The 23,353-nt window shown below is 38.8% G+C and overlaps 1 protein-coding gene and 1 pseudogene across 1 annotated transcript in view; one reads left to right on the top strand and one right to left on the bottom strand.

The window, feature by feature from the left end:
- The window catches only part of FOXO1 (forkhead box O1), an 84,327-nt gene that overhangs the window by 32,678 nt on the left and 28,296 nt on the right, over positions 1-23,353 (bottom strand). The window lies entirely within an intron of this gene.
- Positions 5,335-5,454, top strand: LOC111745867 (annotated as a pseudogene).

Below are 23,353 nucleotides of genomic sequence, written 5' to 3'. Positions count from 1 at the left end.
AAGAGGGCTGTACTGAACCCTGGGTCACACATATAACACAGTAATTAGAAAACAGGACACCCACAGGGTCTCAAGCAGCAGTTTACAGTCATTCCAAGATGTTACTGTTTACTACTTAAGTAAAAAAAGCTTAGCAAGATAATTATACACACAAAGGAACACTACTACCGCTGTATAGTGTGCTTAGAAAGTATTTCAAGTTCAAATTTGAACTCTGGTAATAAGTAATACAAACTACTGGACATCCCAACCTAGGTGCTGATTCTATTTATAGCACAGGAAAAGAATAGGGAAATTTTATTTTGTTGTTTCCTATTTTTTCAAATCTTTATTATATACAGAATCCTCTGGTTTCCAACAAAATCTACCCTAATATAACAGAAAGTCAGGACTCTGGATCTTCCTCTACTCCTTAATTAGACTGGCTTTCAAGTGAAACTCAAATGGCTCTGAGATAATTTACATAAATAGCTGCCCTGTCACCATTATAGAGTACTGCCTAATGAGATCCCCTTAGACACAGGCCAACTTGACAAAAATAAAACAAAACACACACACACACACACACACACACACACACACACACACTTAGTTAATACTAAAATAATCCAAGATTTCCCCATTTCTCTGAATTTGAAAAGAATTTAGTGAAACTTCCTCCCTAAAAATGGGGGAAAGAGAGGTAATATTTCATAAAGGGGTGTCCAAGAGAACTGGACAATCATCAAGTGGACAGCATTATAAATTCAAATAAATTCACAAGTTCATCTCTGAGTCCTTGAACATGGACTCTCTCTCCTCCTTGAACAGTTAATGGATAGCGCACAAAAAATCCCCGCATTGATCACTTCCATGCTCTTCCGGAGTGTAAGGGGGTCCGTGATGCAGGAGGAGCCCAGCAGAAGGCAGAGCAGCTGGAGTGTCGGAAGTGTAGGCAGAAGTGGCCATGGGTCAGGAAAAGCCAGCTGGACAGGGTGGAGATGGACTGGTGAGGATCTCTGGAGTACTGGGATCCAACTCCTTCATTTTGGAAGTGAAGAAACTGAGGCCATGGTCACAAAGCCAGTAAGTGACAGGAGTCAGGCCCAGGTTTCCTAAATCCAGCTGCTGAGAGGACAGGATGCACAGTCAATAAATGAAGAGGTTCAAACTGCTGTGGTGTGGAGCACCTTTCTATGTGTTCACCTCATACTCCCCTCTAAGAGCACAAGATGAGGGCAGGAGAAAAGGTGCAAGCAGGAGGAGCCCTCTGGATAGTACAGCTGGTTAATGAGCATCTATCTTCAATGCTATCGACTTGAGACAGTACGTATTTGGAATTTGGTTATATTTTTTACACTTTCATTAAGAGGCCAGATAGCTTTGCATTACAAATAGAGTACAAATAGAAAATTGAGATGGAGTAATTAAGGGTTTAATAAGTCGGACTTTACTAGAAATGGCAAAATGCCCCTAGGGGCGAAACAGCTACACTTGAGACTTCTGTTCTTTATGGCCTAGCTCTAAGAATGTAAGATTTTATCCTTGAAACAAGTTTTGCAGAGAAGAAAAAAGCCTCCACTCAGTAAGCTTAACCTTTTAACTTGGACGGGGACCAGTACCATAAAAACCAGTACTTAAATGTGCATAGGAATCACCCAGAATCTTGTCCAAATGCAGTTTCTGGGGTCAGGACTGAGATTCTAACCAGCTCTCTGGACATGCTGATGCCTCCAGCCCGGGCCATGGACGATGCCTTTTAAGTTGTGAGGCCATAAAAAGGCATATGTATGAAAGCTACATTTCAAGGTATGTTTATTTCACAACTTGGGACTGCTGGCTACAAAACAGTGACGTGAGTCTCTTTCCTTTGGTGAGTGACAGACTCTGTAGAAATATCAACAGAATTTCTTTTGTGGAGGGGGAAGGGTGTCAAGTCCAATAAATAAGTAGAAAAGCAGTCAGTGCATGGCATGGTGGTTATTTAATACAACTGAATTTGCTCTGGGCTTAGAGAAGAAAATTGCAGCCGATGTATTTGTCATTACAACAAAGGGACAGTAAAGGCTGGTAGAGTTGTGGAACCTGATTTAAGTCCTCACATGGCCAAAAGAACAAAGTGTTCATTTGCATGAAAACTAATTTTTCCTTACACAAAAAGGAAATTTGCTCTCAAATGAGCACTGTATTGTTTTCCAGGAGCCCTGAGGCCTTTTTCCTGACAGCTCACAGGAAAGCCTGGGCCAAATCCATAGAGCAGGGTCGCTCTAATCCAGACACGTCGTTGTTAGTAATATCTGACACCATTTCTTCTCGGGGGGTCTCATGTGCCTCAGCAAAAGTATAAGCCTTCTGAACAGTCTTACAGTCTTTGTGGGCTATTCTATAAAATTTTAAAAACCAGCCTTAGGAAGTGATGAGGCTTTGAAGATCTTGACTCAAATCTCTGCCATTTAATCAGTTATGTGACTGGGCAAATTACTTAAGCTTTCTGTTCCCTCGACTATAAAATGAGGACTACAGCCACCTAGTGAGGTTCGGGTGAGGTCACATACTTCAAGTGCCCAGCAGCTCAGTGCTGGCCCAGTGAGGCTCAAGAGCAAGGTTACATCTACTATCTTCTCCAACCTCCCAGTGAACAGTTGTATACATTACAGCCTTTCTTTCTTGAATATCACAGTGCTTAGACAAGTATGTAGAAATCGAGAATTACCAGTGATATTTAAAAAGTGGCTGTGACTTACATGTGTAGCTAGCTTGGAATGTAAGCTTGCTGAGAACAGAACCTACAAGTGTGGCTTTAGTGCCGAGCGAATTGGGATTGGTTAACCATCTCATAGTCACCAATCCTCCCCTGCCTTCCCGCCACATGTTCTCACCCTCATTATGCCTAAAGACAGCATAGTACCCCAACGAGTAGGAAGAGAGCCTATCCCCTTGTTCCATCTCCCCACTATGTGCCCTTCCTAAGCCAACAGCAATTCGTCTCCCCCAGCCTGGTGTAAGAAGGAATGGACTGCCCTTCTGTCAGTTAGCACTGATCACACGGGGAAGGAAGACCATTATTTACAAATAAGTACATGTGATTAATGCCTTAAAGTCCATAGTCTTTCCTTATATATTATAATCAATCCCAACAATAACCCTGTGAAATATTTAGGACTCCTATTCTCATCATCATTACAGGCAGTCTCAGAGTTTGATATAAAAATTCATGGTTTATGACCATGCTACCCTGAACAAGCCCAATCCTGTCTGATCTCGGAAGCTAAGCAGGGTCGGACCTGGTTGGTTAGTACTTGGATGGGAGACCACCTAGGAAGACCTAGGTGCTGTAGGCGTAAAAAATTTTTTAAAAAAATACGGGATTGTAAGCTGACAAGGGTTGTCTCGCCTGAAAAATAAAATTAAAAAAAAAAAAAAAATCATAGCCACCCAGCCTTTGCGCTTATTCTCTTAGGCAAAGATCTCCCCAGTGAGAGGGCGATAGGGATGTAAGAACATCTTTGTCACTGGAACCATTTACACAATTCCATTACATACACGTTTCTGACAGAGACCACTGGAGCCCATTTTTGTCAGTCTGAGCTGTGCCCTTCTAAGTTATTAGGATCTGTAAACCACAGCCCACCATCTGAGACCCTTAATCATAGCTTTAAAAAGGTCTCCTGTGTCAGAATGTAAATGGCAACACTGAGTCAAGGCTGAAGCTGAAACTCTACATTTTCCCACATGAAGGGTCTTTCCCTGCGACGACCCTTCCCTTGAGTTTGCAAATGTCTCTCCTGCCACTTCAGGGCAGACTAGAAGCAGCCAGCCTTGGAGCACGCATCCCAAGGAGCATCTGAGGCCCCTGTTCACCCTTGTGACGGCTCCTCTCTCTCTGCCCACACACCCTTCTTGGGCTGAATAAGCCTTTTCAAAGGGATTAGAGGTGAGCTACAAAATCTTCATTAAGTAATTTAATAATGTGTGCGTCTGGTACTCCAAACCCAAACAGAAAGGAATGCTCTGGGGAGCCAGCAGGCACAGCCCCGTTCTTCCTGTTACCTGTGAGGCAGGAGAGCTGGCAGGCTCTGCTCGGGAGTAAGTCCATTCTCTGACAGCACTGCTTTCTCAACATCAAAGGGTCTTCAATTTGTAACTTGGATTTTTCTCTGTTTCAAATCATAAGCTGACAGAGGTTAAAGACTGACAGGGCATAAAATCATCTTCTACTGATTCCAGAATGTGACAAGCAAAAGGAAGAACAGAATAAAAGAAGTTGCAGTTCAGAGAAGGGGAATGGAAATCTAGCCGCAGTGAGAGGACAGGAGTAGTGAATTTGGCTCTTCAAATGACACACAGCAAGCACAGTGGTGGTTATTTTGTTAAGTACTGTTCAAGGAATACAGTGACAAATGAGGAAGGGCGGTATCTTCCTGGTGGTATTTTTCCCTTTCGATGGTCTATCTGTTTTAAGGAGGGGCATTCACAAATGATTATTTCTAAAGTTCTTTCTCTGAAATTTCTGATTGAACTCATGACCATTTCCACTGATATAAAAACTAATAATATCAACTAGGCTTGCCCACAAGCATAAAAAATAAATCACACAGCTCCAAAATTTAAAGAGTTAATTCTTTCTTGAATGGATTCTTTCAGGAATATTTACACAAATGTGGCTCACATGGTCACTATCCACCCAAATTTGTGGAGTGGATTTTATAGCTTAAGCTGTTCTTGTTTTACCCTTCATAATGTCACATCTCTAAACCTGAATATACCCTTAACTCTGTGCTACTCAAAGTTCAGGGACCAGCACTACCACCTGGGGTCTGGTTACAAATGCAGAACCTCAGGATGCACTCCAGACCTAGTGAGTTAGAACTTATATTTGTACAAGATCCCTAGGTGATTCATATATACATTAAAGTCTGCTAACCACCATCTTGTAAGATGTTTTATTATTTAAAAATCATTTAAGCCCGTTTTAACAGTTCTTCTAAGAAAGTCTTCCTTACACTGAGTTGTGATGTGCCATCCCTAGGTCCCATTTATGGATGCTTCTCTGGTAATTAGAATACTCACAGAAATAACTTCGACCTTAAGCTTATTGTGAAAATACTTTTAAAATAAACTCAAAGTTCATTTTTTTTTTTTTTGATGTGTGCCATGTTTGGGGGGGGAAAAAATCTTTAAATCCATTACAAACTTTCCATGACCCTCCACACTGCCGCTATTTCTACTGATAATCAAAAATATATGCTACAAAGAAAAATAAAAGCAGATACCCACATTAAGTCAACATTAGCAACTGACCAATAAACATGGCATAAGAGTCAAATGAAAAACATAATACAAAAAATGTCTCTGGTCTTCTGCCATGCCACCCTGAATGTGCCCGATCCCAACTGATCTCGGAAGCTAAGCAGGGTCGGGCCTGGTTAGTACTTGGATGGAAGACCACCTAGGAAAACCAGGTGCTTGTAGGCGTTAAAAAAAAAAAAATGTCTGAGGCCAAATTATTTGCAAAATATTATTCTTGGTGGGAAACATATACAATTCAAAGTGAGAATGACTACTTTTGTCTAACTGAAAGAAATGGGATTTCCCTCTATATATGCTCAGCATTTTAAATGTTATCACATTTAAGCCTTACCACAAACCTATAGGTGGACAGTTTTAGTCTACATTTTACAGAAGTTTAACTTGATACACACACACACACACACCCTGAAGTTTAACTTATATATATTATTGAAATCTGCTGTGGACAGTTCGATGAATTATCACATTTGTATACCCTCATGTAAATACCACCCAGGTCATTTCCAGCACCCCAGCAAGAGGTCCCACCCAGTCAGCAGCCCCTTTCCCACAGGTAACCACTATTGACTTCTAGCACATACACTAGTTTGGCTTGTTTACTGAAATTCATACAAATGAAATTGTGTAGAATGTACCTATTTGCGCCTGGCTTCCCTCATTGAATAGTTTTAGAAGGGTCGGTGTAGAAAGGGAATGCTTTACTAGGGGAACAGGATAAGTAAAATAACCAGGATGGAGGAGAATGCCCTAAAGCATGGAAGTGGGCTGGTAGAGGACGTTGCAGGAAAGGAAGCTGGAAAGATAGGCCTTTCAGATGATGGGTGGCCTTGAATGCCAGTAGAGAATGTCTGAAGGTGTTTTGAGGAGATGAATGATATAAAGTGGTATGTCAAGGAATTTGACATCACAGCTTTCCCAGAATAGAATGAAGAAGGAAACTGGAGGCGAACTCAGGTAGTGATCCAGGTGTGAGATGGTAAGGGTCATAGGGAAGTGAGGAGAGCCAAGACTCTGAGGGATCCTCAACTTGATGCTCCACTGTGGAAGCTGGAGTTGATGAATGGAATGTTTTCCAAAGCTCCAGGATGAGACTACTAAAAAAATGGTGGTAGTGCTATTCGAACAATAACGAAGTCAGGAGGGAAGACCAGTTTTAGGGCGGAAAATAAATTTAAGGCGACAGTGAGGCAGTTATTTATTTACCAGCTAGTTGACAAAGTAGACTAAAGCTCAGGAGAAAAGTTGTGGACTTGTAGATATGGGATCAGTGTAGAAAGGGAATGCTTTGCTCGGGAGGTGAAAACACAAGAACTAAATGAGATTCCAGAAACCATGTGTCTGTATCCAGGCAACTAGCTGAAACCAGTGAGACCACCAGGAAAAAGCATAAAATACAGGAATGAATGTTGATGAATATTCACATAAAATAAGAAAAAAGAGTATGCAAAAAAAAAGAAAGAAACAGGACTAGAAGAAGAGTAGGATAAAAATCAAAAGATCTTAGCATAAATGTAGCAACAACTCCTGCAATAGGCATTCAATTTAAAGACACTTTTTCTCAGGTACAATCATTGTAAATTAGATTCTCTAAGAAAATACAAGGTACTTCAGAAGCTTCATTAACTCTTTCTAGCATCATCAAGGTATTAATGACTTTTATGCTTTGAACTTAAATTTTTTAAATTCAAATTCCTGTCTGAGTAGTCTAAACTTAGTAAATTATTGTTTGGGGAGACTATATAGTAGCCTAGTACTCTGAAAGAGTTAATGTAGCTTTCTAAACTGTCTAATTTACTCATAAAGTGCTTTCCATATTCAAGACTCTAACTCAATTTGCCTATCACCAATGATGATTTAAAGGCAATCCACTAAACTGGGCATTCAAATTTCTGTCCAAATTGGATCTAATAGATTTTTACTTAGACTTCTAATCATCAGAAATTCTAGATAATTAACAACCAATCAACGGTGGTTCTTCCTCAAGAAGTTTTTACAAATAAAAACGCTGAAAAGAGACAGAAAATCAGAAAACGTGAAATCAAAGCCTGCACAATAACGGTGTTTGGAAACATAAGCCTGAGGTGGGTCCTGTCTGTGCATAAATTATCCCACAGGCTGGGATTATAACTCAATCCCACTTTGTTTTCCTTCCTTTGTTGCATTCATCTTCCCTCTTCACTAGACTATAACTTCCACCACATGACAACTGATAAATTTGTTAAAACCCAGTCTTTCGGAGATATTAAATGAGAATCCCTAAGATAAAGCATGTTTGTTTTCTCAAAATGATGATGAAAATATGAAAAGAAGAATTTAGCTTTTTTAACTGGAAGCTAACTTTTATTGGCTTGAATCACTTCCAGTTATGCCGTCAGTGATCATTATTCCAATTTACATTATTCCCTGATTAAACTTACTCTTAAGAAAAAGCCAGTTGTCAAGTTCTGTACATTGCATTAAGTAGTGATTTTTAAAAGATAATGCATGGAAAAGAAAATGGAAGCATTGCAAAAACATTGAGTTCTGTTTCATTAAAGGAAGATGGCTGAAAAGATGGATGTTAGCTGAACCTCCTGTGGTAGCCATTTCACAATATGTGTAAATCAAACCATCGTGTTGTACATCTTAAACTTATAGTGTGATGTCAGGTATTTCTCAATAAAACTAAAAAGAAAAAAATAGTTGACTTTTTCCCCTATTTTTCAAATTTGGTATTTTTAAATTATGAATACAAATGTCAAGTCCGATTTGCTCTCATCAAATCTTCAAGCAAATCTGAACAAACCAATCTTCCGAACTGCCCAATGCACTAAACGCCGATACTTTCAGTATAATATGATTTGGGAATTCCTATTAAAATTCTCACTGGTTAAATGGCTAATTGGTCAGACTGCACTTTTTGGCACATGCTTTCAAAGATGTTACTCTTGCTTTGCTATTCTTTTGAAAAAGAGCAATAATTAAGCGTATCTTTGTACAAGCATAACTTTATAATTAACATCTTCATTTGATAAATACTTTGAAATGGAAATATCACCAAAGATCCTCAGTTCAAACCTGTTATCTAAAACAATACCAGTAGAAGATCCATCTACATTTTCAAATATTACAGATTAAAAAATAAGATAACTGGAACTCTATGGAGGTTCATATGTTACTGAACTATATATCCACAGCTTTTGGAGCCAAGGGGCATTGGTTGAAATCACACACAGAAAACTTCACAAAAACCTTAGCAAAAAGACAAGCTTTTTGGTTTTCATTTTATTTTCAGTTCCATCATGGTAGGAACAAATTAAATAAAAATTTTTAAAACTTTTTTTGCTAACTACAATTTAAATAACCAACCTACGCCTTAACTGTAAGTAGGTTATGCTTCCTCTCCCTAACTCTCTAAAGGTGAATCTGAGCAAAGAAACAGACGTGAACCACCAAGGAACACTGAATGTGAACATATTCTCTGAAATTTAGTCATTTGCAAAACAACTAAGCCTGCTGTATAGAGAAATTTTCAAAACGAATAGGTATAGGAGATAACAGCTTTCAAAGGAAATTTGAAAAGCTTTCCTTTTCTCTACCCAGTCTCATTTTTGAGAACAAGAAAAAATTTAAGTTCAAAGCATAAAACTCATTAATATTGATCTCTTGAGGATTAACTATGGAGGATCGAGGAAGATGCACAATGTAAAAGACAATGAAAATCATATAAGCAATATAAAAGATTATTTCAAATACCCATGGAGAGATACTTATCCTCAATTGCTAATACAGCTTTTTTTAGTGCTCATGTTTTTCTATATAAAATCATTTAGTTTTAAAAAAAAGTTTTAATTTCATTCCAACATAATGCATTCTATCAGTAGCGATGATTTACACAGCCCCTAACATGCCACCTTGGCCACTGAATGCCAATCATTTTAAGGCTTTTATTTTCCAGGATTTGTGCCAGACATTTGGGAGTAGATTAACGACATATCCTTTTTTAGTTGACACACGTAAAGATGGTCTCAAATGCAAAATAAACAAAAAAAACCATACTATGAAGCTACTTGATAAGCAAAAGTTTCTGTATGTTATTCACACTAGCATAAAATTGGTTCAGAGTTCAAGGCCCCAATCTAGAGGTAACTTTGTGTGGGATGGTTAAGAAACAAATGTGAATCTCACACACACACACACACACACACACACACACACTCACTCACTCACTCACTCAGCTTATCCACTCACTGCCTCCTCAGTCACTCAACAGTTATGCCACTCTTAGGCCATTTCCTCGGTTTTTAATTGAAGGCACTATCGATAAACCTTCAAATCTCTTTCAACTTCTTACTAGGCCCACCATGCCTTTTATGTTCATTTTAGACTTCTCCCAGCACACGTTTAAGATAAATCTATTATTTCAATACAAAGTAATGAAGAGAAACAATCTATATCATAAATAAAGTAGATTAAGATGTGCCTTTGGCAATCGACGTTCTTAATGACCGTTAGGTCAAAAAGCGTTTGCTATCCAATGCAATCCAGACTAGACCAGACCAAAACGCTAGCTGGTCAAGTCATCAAAAAAAGGGGGAGGTTAAAGGACAGAATATTTTTAAATGATATGCAAGCCTTAAACATTTACCTTAAAAATTTACATGTAAATGTTCTTTGAGGCAAGGTCCTCTGGCTGAATTTCTGGTCTTTCTTATAAACCCACAATGCATTGTCCCTGAAGATTTACAACTGTGATTTTAGAGTGGAGGAGTGGAATCTCGCTATCCAGTGCATAGCAATCCAACCACCAAATCCTTCATGCTTTCCCCCAATCTTGTACAGGGTCCGACCACACCTAATTTATCAACAATTTAAGTCTTTCCAAAGTGTTCAATTTAGTTTTCCTAAAGACAATTATTTCATTCAGATTTAATGGATGCATTTAATATTTAATGATTTTTTATTAATTGAGAAAACAAGTAAGGCTGCACAAACAGATGTGAAAATGCATAACTGAGTTCCAAGAGAAACACAATTGGACTGGCGTACTGTGGGTAGCTCAGGCAGTCAGAGTGCCACATTCAACCAGAAGGCTGTTTACCGTGGAAATGGAGAAGCAAGGGATAATGTATGCACTGGGCTGAGACAGCTGCTACAGTAGATGCTAGAGTTACTACCAAGACTACACTGAACTAAACATCTGTGTGCCGAACAGGGGTAAAGTCAGGGAAGACTACACCCAGGATGGTTTTTTGTAAATGTCTGATTTATGTTGAATGTGATAAAATAAGCCTGAATTGTTTCAACTTCCACTAAAAAATTAAAAAATAATGACGTTCCACCCAAGAAGCACTATCTTAACACTTTAAATGTATAAGACTTGAATGTTACTTGTTCCTACAAGTCCATCTTCTGGAAAATCTGTACAGTGATACTGTATATGTATATGCATGTATTTACAAGCTAATTAATGTGCACATATCACCACAGGTAACTCTCAATTATCTCATACTTGGCTGGATACTAGATTTTTAAAAAATTCTCCTAGACTTTGGAATACATGGTATAGTCTGTATGTATAGTTCTATAGTTCTTTTAGCACGTTTATCTTTCCTTTTTGTTCTCTACACCTATATTAGAATTGATGCCCAGCATTGATGAAAAGGCACACATACACAATCTATACTACAGATGACTAAAAAGGTTAACACTACACTTAATCGCCATAAGGCTTTCTTTCTCTGCTGGAATATTTCCTCTTTGAAATATCCTAACAGGCAATACTTGCTCTACATTACACAGCTCTCCATTTGCTCACATATTTGTAAATATTACTGTCATCTCTAAAAATATCTTTATGTAGAACAGAGCACAACCCACTAGGTTAAGGTGTTATCTTCTTCCAGACGGAAACCAAGTGTATTTAACATTACAGCGAGTAACACAGCTGTATGTTAACTTCTTCCTAAAATCCAACTGGTTTCTGCTTGATACAAACTCTTTTCTCTGGTTCTGAAACTGCTTCAAGGAATGCAGATTTTACTATGAATAATCACATTTGTTAAATGCCATAGAAACCTGAAATCTGTTCACAGAATTTAAAAGCTGGTACATAGCTCTAGATTTACTAAAAATCAAATAACAAAACTGGGTAGTAATGTTATTTTACTCACAAAAACGTGATTTAACATTTTTTAAAACCCTTAAGTGAACACTCTGAGTCTGTAATAGTAAAGGAACAGGAATCCCCAGGAAAAGGTACTATTCTCAATGAAGTTATAATTCCTTTTAACATGCTTTAGGTAGACAAAATTGATAATTCAAATTTTCCAAGTATCTATATATATATAATATATACATATTACATATTTTATCATCAAATCCTTATTTTTAGCAAAACCATGCACTGTAGAAAAAAGTCAACACTAAAAGTCAGTAGTACATGTCAACAAGAATAGATAACTACACAGAAAAATAACTCAAAATTTATTACTTGATCCTATCATTTTATTCTGTGATCAAGAAACAAACAAGTAGATCTTTCCAGGATATTTTGAAGACAAGTTCAATCTGTTTGCAGATGCTGTTACAATTGGTGCTTAAAGCTTTAACGGTATTACTGTTAGCAATATACACATGAAAAATTCTCTGCTCAATAGCTTCCAACTCTCAATAAGAAATGACGGGCCCCCACTTTTCCTGCCAGTAATCCAACTCCAACTGCACTTCTCAATTCCCTCTACATGCCGCCCCCTCCCACGACCATCCCTTTGTTCAGACTGCTCCTACCACCCTGTATCTCTTCCCTTCCAGCCCAAAACACAGCCTCAGCCCGTTGTAATTCTACTCACACTTCAGCTCTCATCGTAAGTGCGGGCCATATTTTTCCTGGTGCTTTCAACCCAATGTGACCTTTCTAGCACCTAGAAACCCTTTTACATTTCTCTATTCACTTGCCCATAATACTTAAGTTCACCTGTTAGCCTCTTAAGGCAGAGGCTGTGTTGTGTCATCATCGACTACACAAAGTGAAGGAACAGTATCTCAGGTAATCACTGGAGATGCAGGGCCAGCAAAAACAAGCAACTAGTGTGTAAAAGAATGCCACAAACTACACCAAAAGTGCTGCCAACACAAACCACTAATATCAGCTGACAAGTGTTTAAAGTTAGAAACTGTGAACCTAATCATCTAGAAGATGTACTTGGGCTGTGCGATAATAAAAGTATCAACAAACCAAGGACAACAGGAAAGATATCCTGACATAATAATGCAGTGGAATTTACTCAAAGTCCTGGTCTACCCAACCAAAACACTGTAAAGACAATTTTTCCAAACGTTAGATAGCAAAATGAAGCAACTATAAAAACTGAAGATCAAAATAACATCCATTACTTTAGTGATCAAGGTGGTTTCAAGCATACCAAGTTGACTACCAAACTGAGGTTATATCATCTTTCAACACCAAGACTATACCACACCCATCCTGTCACCTGAAGCTATCTAGCTTAAAAACACTCTTTCAAAGACTAGCAACATTTCAAAAGTAGTATCGTTTATGAAAAGGGAGTTTCAAATGACCACACATCACGTTCTCTATTTTCTGGAAGGGCAGGGGAGAGGCAAGGTGCCAAGAGGGATTGAGGAGGGCTGTGGAAGTGGGTGTCTATGCTACACTCTACTTGCCACTGTCCCTCTATTTCTCTTTCCTAAGCCATACTTCCATCTTAGGGCCCTGCGTCCTCATCCATCCAACTTCCTCACTGCCATTCCTGTTCCCCATTTTCTAAAAAGCACATCTGATCACATCCTGACCCTGCTTAAAACCCCTTGGTGGCTTCTTTTTTCCTTCAAGTAAACATTATGCCAAGGCTCTCAGATCCAACCTGCCTTCCTCTAAAGCCTTGCCTCACTCTCCCTCTCCCTTCAGACTTTGTATTCAGGCTCCCAAAATATACTGTGCCATTTCGTGCTTCCCAGAGGCTCCCTAAAACCCTCAAAATTTCTTACAAGTAAGGGTCCCCTGTCCCTCCCGGCCAGAGATCACTGTTGCCTCCTGCATGTCTCCTGTGTTCCTTGTCCAGGCTTCAGTGACAGAAGACACATGGAGCTACAACTGCAAGAACTGGAAAACTGGACAGTGACCATTATTTTCTTGTACTGCACTGAGTGCCTAACAAAATGCTGGAGACATAGCAAAGAGAGTATGTGATGTCCACATCAACATTGCAGTCCTTGGGCTACATAACATTCCAAATCCCCAGAGGCAACTATCCACCACAGTTACTAAATATGAGCACAGAAAACCCACATTCTTCTTGGAGACACTTCTAGCTGTACCCTCACTAATTTCCCATGAGTGACCAGAAAGAAGAGGGAAGAGATAAAGTTAGGTACTGTCTCCGCTCTCAGGGAATTCAGAGCCTACTGAAAGATTCTATAACCCTAAATATAGCATTCAGTAGTCATTATTCCACATTACTTAGTACAGTACAATTAGATACAATTAGACCCTATACATTCAATGCTTTTATTCTCATCCACTATTTGACCTCCTTTGGCTACTGAAGTCATTTCTTTTGCCCTTGGGTGTTTCCCAAGTTTTACAAACTTTCTGATACCTGGCAACATAAAGGTGGACTGGAGGTGCCAATAAATGAAACCTGCATATACAGATAGGGAATGAAATCTCAATTGTAGTGGTAAAAGGAACGACAGCGATAGACTAGCCCCACATCTTTATTTTATAGAACAAGTGGCCCAAGACAGAGACAAATTACACAAACTGCCTGGGGTCTGCCAGCAGGTCTCAAGTTGAACCAGATTTAAAATCCAGATCTTCTATATCTCAGCTCCATTCTCTTGCCCCTAACCTGTGTCCCCCTGTGTTGTGTTCAAATCAGTCCAAAGTCATATGAAAAGCTGAACTGGTGTTTCCTGGGGCAGAGGAAATGAAAAAAGCCAAAGGCAGCAAGGTAGTACAGCATATAATCTCATAACCAACTGCTTCCTTCAGCTGCTAACACTTTTAGCATTTGTGGTAAAAAGAATTGTCGGTCTGAATTGTTCCCCATGTAGTTATTTCCATGGCACCTGGCAAGATGAAGTGCATTTCCCTACTCCTTAAATTCAGGCTTGGCCATGTGACTTATTTTGGCCAATGAGATGTTAGTGAACCCGATACAAACATAGGCTTAAAAGCAACTTGAGCATCAGACATCATTACAGAATGTCACTTACCTTCCAGCCTGGGCCTCAAAGTGAGAAAAAGAGTAAGCTGCCCCAGGCAACTTCATACATGTGAGCAAAAACTATATGCTTATTGGTGGATAAGCCACTGAGATTTTGAGGTTGTTATGCAGCAAAAGCGGGCTGATAGAATGTCTTACACTTCAAGTCAAAAATGCATACTTCTCATTATCTATCACCGTTGTATCCCCTCAGAGTATATAAGTGCCTTGTTAAACAAAATAGCAACCACCTAATTTTTTTTATCTCCATTTTACTAAATTCTTGAGGCCATCTTTTATTTGAATTATCTTCAGAAAAGAACATGTCTCCAAATTAAAATGTCATCCAAGTGCTTTACTGATTCTGAAGGTAGGTTATTATGTAAGGGGGAAAAAAAATGTATCCTTTCAGTATCACCTCAGGAAATGCCTCCTCCCTTCTAAGCAGTAAGATTTGTCACGATCACAGTTAATTTATTAGAAGATAATTTTCAGCTTAGATGATGGATCCTACAGATAGGTGGGAAGGGAGTACATGTACTAAAGATTTTTCAAAGATTGCTTTAAAACCCTCAGCTGGAATAAATATTAAAACACACTAATTTTTTATATTTTTAAAGGTTTCCAAATCGGGGCAACATTAAACAATAACACTCAATGTAAATGTCCTTCGATTTAGCTACTTTCTTATTCCAGAACATAGGTCTATGTTATTAAAACTATTTCAACTTAATTATCTTTATCATTTGTAACTTTTGAAGCTTAGTAGACTTGAAATAAAATTACATTTAGATGATAAAACACATGGAATAAAGTCATCCGAAGGACAGAATACCAAACTAGGAGCCTACTTCTTATTTTTCCTTCTACTTGCCATGCCAAGGTTAATTTGTACTTCCTTTTGAAAGGATGTAATGATACATAATGCATGTTTTATGTATCAGTATACACAGTATTATATGCTTGGTGTATGTACAGAATTATGCATGAATACCATTTATGCAACAACACGAAAAATATAGGTTTGAAGGAACCTATCTTTTGATGTCAAAACAGTTGGTGATCTTCTTAGAAAAATAAAAACCAATTTGTCCATTGTGGACTATAGATAGTTAACCAGCATTTGACCAGGAAAACAAAGTGAAACATTCCTTCTGGTTTTTAAACTAAGAACAGTAGAACAGTACTGTCTTCAAAAAAGACTGGATTTGCATATGTTCAAATTGGTGTCTGAAGATATTCTATAGGGGGCGTGGGGGGGGGGGGGGCGGAATCCCTCAAGGCCAAAGGTTCTTAACCTGGAGCCTATGGATAGAATTCAAAGGATTTAGTAAACTTAGGTACAAGGGAGAAAAAACATACATTTTTATTTTTACTAACCTTTCACTGAAACATAGCATTTCTTTCCATTATGAAAACTGACAATGTAACAGTATTAGCAGTACCTGTGACTTTGACACCAATGGAAATCTGATACCTTCATATTATACTTGCTGTCAAAAATTCAAAATATTATTTACTTGTGATGAGTAATTACCTCAAAATTACGGTGACTGGCCACTAAATCCTGTTATTTTAATGTACTGATAAAGAAGCACATCTATTATCATATGACAATTCTGATAACTGTATTCACTGTCACTGGTTTTCTTTGCAACCCCACGTGCCGCTATTAACTAGGGACGCCCAGAGCGGGAAGGAAGACAAGCACAGTGGAACAGGAGAGAGGAGAGAACAACATATATGTCTGTAACAGTGAAATTAAAAAATGGTGATTATGATGAAGCATCTGTCTATTTGGCACCATCTAAAACCAGCAAGTAATAATTGTACAACAAGGAGTGTTTAGTGTGTGAGGTTTAGGACACTGTGCCAGGAAACCTAAAGCATCCAAGTTGTAAAACATTCTAATAAGCAGGCAATCCTTGGCCCAACGTCCAAGTTTCTGCCCTAACCTGTTCCTTATGATTATGATTTTAAAACATCCCAGTGTCAGCAGGTTCACTGTGAGTCAGACCTGAAATAATAAATGGCTTATTTTCCATCCTGATGGAGGAAATACATCATGGCTCATTGTGGCTCACTTAACTGAGGCTGTTTTTACAGGAAAATATAAAAATAACTGTCATCCCGCCTTAGCATTTTTAATTTTTTTTTTTTATAAACAAAGCTCTATATTATAATGCACTTTAAAAAGGCATGTTTTCAATATGAGCTATAAAAACAATACTGCACAAATGCCTAGAAGGAAAAATAATATAAACAGAAAGAAAATTAAGTTTTTGACCAACAAATACCTGGTGGGCCAAGATAACCAATTAAATGCATGCATTTCATCAAGATAAAAGTGCTGCTTATGGAAACTATTAACCACATGATAATGCTGTTAATGATAGCCAAAATCTTTCACCACCATTTGTTAAGGTTGCCAGATTTTATAAAACTACATTTATTTATACACAAACATATACATATATTTCAGTACCCCAAGTCTTAGATATTACAGGCTCTCAATTAAAAGTTGAGGGGAACGTTGACATCTTCAACAAAAATGAATGCTTATTCACTGACATCTATACTGCATATAGACTGTAAAATCCATCATGTCTGCAGATAAAATTACTAGAATGAGCAAACAGTATATCCTGGGAACAGTGAGTTTGTTCTATCCTGCTATTTAAACATATTCTACATGACCTTATAGGTTCTGAAGACCACTGATAACACCATTTTAGAATGTAATCTTGTTTGTTACCAAAATTGTGCTAAAGTGGGTTCAGTACATTAAAAAAAAAAAAACAAACCTTTTCTAACAAGACATCATCACTGTAGCCAGTATCAGGTAAGTATGGTATATATTTCAGGGTATGACCAATTAGTTTAGAATTATATATAAGGTTCTTGGTGTATAATACATCTGAAGACAAAAGAATCCATAGCTCTGCCAATTACACTGAGAGAGTGAAGCCATCATTCCATCCCATCTCCATGAAATAGTGCTGGGTGGTAATACAAGTTGCTAGGAGTTCCCACTGACTTATCTGCCCATTCCCTACTCACCTGACTCTTCTCATGCCCCCTAAACACAAATGGGGAAGTAAGGAAAGAACACATATAAAGGCAAACATAAGAAACTGTATTTCAGTGTAGTGGTGTTCTCATTTTCCAGTATTAACAAATTTTAAACTCTACACTCCCGAGCCATTTTCTCCTGCCATCACAGATAAAGCATTATTGACAGTTAAAAAAACAAACAAAAAAACCCCTAAGAACTAGCGGGCATGGCTTTGCCTTGCCTTCTGCAGGAATCACCAAGGACAGGGTCAGTAGGCTCTGAGAGGCCTGTCAGAGAAGTCACTGCACTTGGAAGTTCCAATTCTCTATTTTCCATTTATTAGCTGTCGCACCATGGAGACCTAAAGTCTTATGGACAAAAAATCTGGGCTTTATCACCTCTCCCATCAGGTTCTATCAAGATCAAATGGGATAGAGTATGGCAGGCACAAAGCATGTAACAGACATTCAAATATTAAAAGAACGCACCATATATGAGGGGGAAAAAAGTTACAGGGTCTCCTCCATGAATCTGTAAAATTAAGTCTCAGGATGACACCTCAGCTTTTCAACCTTAAGGAAAAAAAGAGAACGGATTCTTGATGTGTGTTATGATGTGTGTTACACACACACACACACACACACATATACACACACACAAATACATATACATACACAAGTGCAATTCTACCTAAGAAGATTTCTTTCAAAAGGTAAGTTGATCCTACAATTTCTATGGCCCAGAAATTTTAAAGTCCTAGGAACAAAATTTCTTGTTTTTTTTTTTTTTAAGTCAATTCCACTGCTGGTATATCAATTGATCTCAAATTTTAATGTCAACTTTTAAAAAGAGGAAATGATCCACAAATTTTATTTTCCCTTTCTCCATACTTTTTTGATCCACAATATGCAGGAAAAGAACTAAACTTTTACCTACCACAATTTTAAGATATCTGTTAGATGATCCTAAGTATTTGAATCTTGAGATCTGGGTTAAAAAGAATAACTAACACACATAAACTCATTTCTCCATAAAGATTATCACTAGGTCAATGAAACATAGCAAAGTCAAAGTATCTTCTTTTGGAAAGTGGCATGTGTGCTGAGGGCAGGGTCTGTGTGAAGAAAAGCTACAAGTAGAAAGAGAGTGAAAGGTCAGTAGCCTGTCATCTCTCTCTTCCTTAGGCACAGAAGGATGTGACACAGTTACATGTGGTTTACAAGAGGCCTCCTCCCTTGATCTGTTTCTCCAACCCTTCCCCAATCTAAATCGATTTTTATTTTCAGTTTGGTGTTTAAAGAAAAAAAAGTTACCACACACAGAGGGTCTTTAAGTCTCAGACTTTAATCATATCAAAGTCTGGAACTTCAAAGTTACAGTTCCCACAGCAACTGCAACTTGGCTCCCATATGCAATTTGAGTGTTACTGTATAAGGTAGTCTCTCTGATTTAAGGCCTTGATGTGTGTGGGGGCAGTGTGGCCAAGTCACAGGCACTATGAATTTGAATTTCCTAACTTGGTTGAGTTTAGTGGGGCGTTATCATCTACATTTAAAACAGGTCCCCAAAGAGGAAGCACATTAAGGTCACTTGAACAAACATGAGCTCAGGCCACAACAGAATCATCTCACTGATTGCCTGGCAGCCCTGCTTCTTCGGTTCTATAGTCTTCCATCAGGATCCTGGAACCAGGACTGACAGGACAGCTCCCACAAGATTTAAAGTTGGACACTCATGGCTAGTACCATTAAATGGCTCATTTTTCTAAGTGCCTGTGAAGAGCTTTAACAGACAAAGTAAATCAAGCCCCTCCCCTAAAGAGAAAAAAACAGAAATAAACTACCATCCAACTCAGCATTTCAACTAGTGGCAGTTACCTTTTCTCTACCATAGTGGTTTCCAAAGGTATTTTCCAGCAGTCCTAGTTCCTGCTTTCAGTGGCCACTCTATTTCAGGAATAAGAACAAAATTCAATACAGAGACAGATGTTGGAAAAGTCCCAAGGAACTAACTTGGCGCCAGTGGTTATGTGCAAGTTCACTGGCCATGCTTCTAAAAGCCAAATTGTCTGCTGCCTGCTTGGTCCCGGCTATTCCATCTCCTCCAGTGCCTGAAACTTTTGAGGCTAGATCTATACAACCATCAAGAGATGTGCTGACCATGAGCTGGGTCTACTTTAGAAAGGCAAGAGCACCGCTGGGAATGTGACTCTCTGTTTCAAAGTACAATCCTGCGATATGATGGCACTGCATTTAATTCATCTGAAAATGCTACCCAGAAAGTAGCCTACATGACTCGACATCACTGAAATTATAAAAGACCTGAAAATATAGTCAGTCCACCTTATTTTGCAAAAAGGAAAGCTAAGGAACAGAGGGACAAGTTCTCATATGAGAATGATGCTGAATAATGAGGAATTTCAGTGCTGCACAGTCAGTGGAAGGCCAAGGCCCTGGGCCCTCCAGAGAAAAAGTACATGTGTAGCAATACCCTTCTCACCTGGCGGCCAGCCTTCCAACCTCAGCCGTTCAGAAAACATTTAGACTATTTGAACAAACATGAACCAAAAAGAGCAGAAAGAAAGTGATGAAAGTAGAGTGCAGATCCACAGGGCACAGAGCCCGCCCTCCCCCCGCCCAGCCTTAGACCCTCATCCAGAGCCTGCTGGATTTATATAAAATAAGGTCACTTATTTAACATACACTACATTATACAGGCCTCCTGAGAGGCCTTCCTAGCTTGAAGACCATTTTTAAGTAGCTAGGAGACCAATCAAAATATAGTTCAGAAGAGATATTTCAATACCTCCAAAAGGCATTAGGAGCCAGAAAAGGGGATGCTCCCAGTGCCCACTCCCAGTCGCCCTAGTAAGGTAGAAAGCATATGGTGAACTCGAACGTATTGGAAAGTACATTCGTGGAACAAGCACTTGCTGGGCATCTACTATCTTCTGGGTTCAAAGGAATGAACAAAACAGACAGAAAATGTTTGTCCTTGTGCAGCCCATGCTCTAGAGAGGAGACTGACAGGCAGACCACATGCAGTAGGGTCAGGTGGCAATAAATGCCATGAAAAAAAATTAAGCAAAGGAGAGTAGGAAGGATGTACTAGGGATGGGGGAGGCTACCATTATCAACAGAGCTGTCAGAGAAGGGCACGCGGAAAAGGTAACATCTGAGTAAGGGAGGTGACATGAAAGAAATCAGCCATTCAGATACCTGAAGAAAAGCGGTGAGGGGCAAAGGATGGTGCCAAAGCCTCGAGGCAGGAGGATGCCTGGCCTGCAAGAAGGTCAACGGGACCAGAGGGATATGAAAAGGAGGGAAAGGAGGTCGGAGAAATGACTAGGAGATCAGGCCAGAGAAGCCTCACAGGCCGTTGGAGGAACCTCAGCTTTTACACGGAGGGAGCCAGGCAGCAGGGGACGGTTTCCAGCAGAGACTTGCTCTGGCCCTACAGGCAGCAGGCAGAACGGAAGTGAAGGCCCAAGCAGGAAACCAGGTAGGAGATGCAGCAAAAAAAAAAGGGTGAGAAATTATATGGCTTGGACAGGGGGTATCAGCAGAAGAGGTGAGAAGTGGAAGGAAATTGGGCTATTTTTGAAGATAGAAATGACAGAATTTTCTGATTAAATTGTATGTTGGGTGGGAAAGGAAGAAAAAAGGTCTTTCTGAATTCAAAAGTGTTTTAAAGTTATTTGTACTACTTACTTAAATGGAACACAAATATCTTAGTAGAACATTCTGAGAAAAGAATACTGCACACACAACCAAAAATAAAGTTAAGGATCTCTACAGAGGGTCTAATGTTTGAAGAAGTATGAAAAAGAGAGACGGAAATATTGATAAAAAGACAAGAAACAAAACAGGCACCTCTACAAAGTTCTGCAGAGGAAATGAGTCTTGAGGATGAGACAACGTACGTCTGATGAAGTGGTTGGGGGAAAAGATTTCAGATGAAGAGGCTCATTCAGCAAAGGGCAAAATGCACACAGGGAAGGACAAGAAGTCTATCAATAAAATCACAGGTAGGAGCGGCAGAAAGGGATTTCATAATGGGGAGTCACTTGGCTGCAAGAAAAGGCTATGAAGAGGAATGTTATTTATTACAGGAGGTACATGTTAGAAGCTAGACAGGGACAAAACCAGAGTGACATACAGAGGGAAGATGAAGCTTTGTTTCTGTGCTGAGTTGGGGTAGATGCAAGGGGAAAGAAGCACAATTACGATAAGACTTAAAGGAGACCCAAGGAATGAAAAAAAATGGACTGGCACTACAAGGTAGTCTCGACGGAAGGAGGGGCCGGGAACAGGGGGAGAAAAGTAGCAACTAACTTCAAGTGCCATATGCAATTCATAGGTAGTGCTGGTAGAGTCGCAGAGGAAACACTAACAAATTCTGAGTTTTTCAGGTGTTCTTTTTCCAAGTGAAATCCTTTCTGCTCTAGACCTCCTACCTTAGCATGCAAACATATACAGAGACCCCGCCCACCTTCCTGAATCCAAGCCACTTTAAATATAAATAACTAAACAGACCTTTAAAATGCACAAAAATATTTATCTCTACATGGAATCCAAATGAAATGAGAGGAAAAGAAATAATATTTTAGGGAACAATCTACCTCTAATGACTAAGGAAATTAAAAAGGTAAATGGTTATTAAGAACATTTACCACTAAAAAGAGAAAGGTGGCTTATCTCTGCAGAGCTCAGATTCTTTTGACGGAAAAGAGGAAGACCGGATAACATGGCCTGGTATCCAAGGGCCAGATGGGGAATTCAGTCCTAGCCAATGGAGACACGGAGCCACAGTACACACACTTTAGGCCACTGAACAAATAATAACCACTTCAGACTCATTTTTTCATTTGCAAAATAGAAACCAACATGTGACACACCTGTGAAAATTACATCATCTGCATTTTTAAGTATTCTTTCCAGAGTAGTTCAAGATGTAAGAACTTTAAATGCACACGTAAAAACGCCAATTCATAATAAAATAAACACTTCTCATTCTTCCAAGCTCCTAAGAGCTGTGTTCCACATTATAGGATTACGTTTCGGTGATGAAGGCAGAGTGAAGAGTAAATGTCATTTAATTGAAGAGCAGAATAGTTAAAACTAAGAGCCTTAAAGACAGATAGGCATGAATTTGATTCCAGGTTGATATTTTTAATTAACTATGTTAGCTACCTAAAATATCTAAGTCTTGATTTCTGCTTCGAAGAAAGGGAACCGGAACATTATCTACTTTATATGGATGGAATAAGAATTAGAACTAGATATGCCCTTAGCATATAGCACAAAATAAGCACTCAATAAAAAGGTAGTTATCTCATAAGCTTGTCTCAATTTTTATTTCCACTGGTATTCCAGCAGTAAAAAGCAGTATAAAAATGGGGCTATTCCCACTTCTCAAAAAAACCTTAAAGCACTCTGTGAGACTAGCGGTTGTCTACAAATGTTTGAGGCTGCTCAGAAGATATCTGATGGATTGTTATTCTTTGGCATTACATAATTATTTGTATGCAGTATTATATCAGATCTGTATAATCTCTCCTAATTAATGAGTTTGACAGTTTCCTTATATTCTGTTAAAGACTTATCCTTCATTCTAAAATAAAAAATCTCAAATTTCATAACTGTGGAAAGAGCTAGATGTACAGAAGAAGTATTTAAAAAAAAAAAAAAAAACAAAAAACCATGATTAAACTGGCAGAGTCTCAACACGACATTCTGGGATATCATTCCCCCAGTGCCAGCTCACCCAGGCAGCTTCTTTCTTTTCTGGCAAAGACAAA

This window comes from Pteropus vampyrus, unplaced genomic scaffold, assembly GCF_000151845.1.
Source record: "Pteropus vampyrus isolate Shadow unplaced genomic scaffold, Pvam_2.0 Scaffold167, whole genome shotgun sequence".
NCBI classification, from domain to species: Eukaryota; Metazoa; Chordata; class Mammalia; order Chiroptera; family Pteropodidae; genus Pteropus; species Pteropus vampyrus.
This window is presented reverse-complemented; position numbering and strand designations above follow the sequence as displayed.